Here is a 1906-nt window from a genome sequence, read left to right on the forward strand (position 1 = left end):
GCTGAGGGCGGCTGTGCCCGGTTTCCTCCTGTGCCACCGCCGCTCCTGCCCGGCCCCGGTGCAGCCTCAGCTCCTGGCCTGTCTGAGCACAGCTGCAGCTTCGAGGCTGTAGCTGGTGCCGCTTGGGTTTCCCTTCATGTGATGGCAGCACAAGCACCAAACGAGGCTGAGGGAGAGGAAACTCAGTCCTTCCCCAAATTAACTGTCCTGGCCCCTGGACTCCCGAGGTTGTCACCCTGATTTTATCATGGTCAGAGCTCACCAGTGTGTCCAGTCCCTAATACAGGCATGACCACGGTGGCCCTGAATGGGAGGCTTGCTTTGCGCCGTTAATGCCTTCATTCCACAAGAGCAGCTCCTTATTTCCCCCCTTGTTTTCCCCAGATGCCACCCAAGTGTTTTCAACTGTTCACCAGGATCTCATGCCTGTGTGGTTCAAGTTCTCTGCCTCCCTGAGCCCACAGATGCCACCAAAACCCAGTGACAAAATCAGGCAACTCCAGAAAGGGAACAAGGGGGCAATTATGCTTTTACCACCAGTTGTTTGGGGTTTGAGACTATGCCAACTCCTCACACATCCCAGAAAAACTGGTCCAAGTGGTTGGGAAAAGGCAAAGGCCCTCAAGGCTGACGACCAGCTCAGGGCAAGTCAGAGCAGGGCTAAAGCTTAGGGAAGGCAAAGAAAAAAGCTTCAAGGGGCTGTTGTGGCTTTTAGCTGCCTGACCAGCTGCAAAACCACCTGGTGACAGTTCAGCCACGGGTGTCAGAGCAGCCATGGATAAGAAACTTCTGGAGAGAAAGAGGACTGGGAGCTTTTGCAGCAGAAGAATTAGTCCTGATTGATAACAAAATTAGGGTACAGAATACTGGCTGCAGCTGCCAGCAATGCCAGGCGTGGACTGTGTTACAAAGGGGATTATGGCAAGACAGGAAGGCCAAATTCCCAGTGGGATGAAACATTGGAGCCAAACAGTGTCCCAGGCTGGGCTTCCCTTACATCAGAGAAACCCACCAGCCACTGGAACACGGGCTCTGGGGACAGTAACCTGGGCCTTCCTGAGCACAGCATCAAGGACAAGCATTGCAGCCATGGGGGGCTGTTTCAGGGGGGCTGTAAGGCAAGTGTTTCAGTGAGACAACCTTGGGGTGCTGCTCGGGTCAGAGGAAGTCCTGGGACCAGTGTCATGGATATACACACGCCACACAATGTAACAGGGTCTGACCCTGCTAAGAATGCTGGGTTCAAGTGAATGTTTTCAATCAGTCTTTTGTTAGTTCTTTGGTTACAGCTCAAGCTGGTGCTTCCAGAGAGGAGCCCCAACCCAAATTCACACCTCTCAGTTATACCCCTGATACTCATCACCCAACCCAAGTCAATCACTAAATTTTGGTTGGCAGTATTGATTTCTTGCTGGGTTTCACTGGAGCTCGGGTGGCTGCCTTCTGATGTTACTTTATTCTCCTGGGATTGTCTCCTTGGCCCTTATCACCTCCATTCTGCTCATATCTGCTGAATTCCAAGAGTGTTGTGTTAGCAGCATCATTTTATCAAAAGTTTATGTTTGGTCAGCTCTTATGGCCTAAGGCTTTGGCTGCTTCAGGTGCTACTGCTGAGCCAGCAGTGCTAAACGAGACGGTTGAGGCAGGAGAATACAGCTCAGCAATTTCTGCTGTAGCGTCAGCACTGAGCTGCCCAGGACCCCCGCGCTTCCGTCTGGTCCAGCGGTTCTGCACACTCCCTGTATTCCCGCTCTCTCCCTGTATTCTCCCGCTCCCTCCTTGTATTCCCACACTTGTCTGTATTCCTGCATGCTCCCTGTATTCCCACACTTTCCCTGTATTCCCACACTTGCCTGTATTCCTGCATGCTCCCTGTATTCCCACACTTTCCCTGTATTCCCACACT

This window comes from Geospiza fortis, unplaced genomic scaffold (genome assembly GCF_000277835.1).
Source record: "Geospiza fortis unplaced genomic scaffold, GeoFor_1.0 scaffold157, whole genome shotgun sequence".
In the NCBI taxonomy this organism is placed as follows: domain Eukaryota; kingdom Metazoa; phylum Chordata; class Aves; order Passeriformes; family Thraupidae; genus Geospiza; species Geospiza fortis.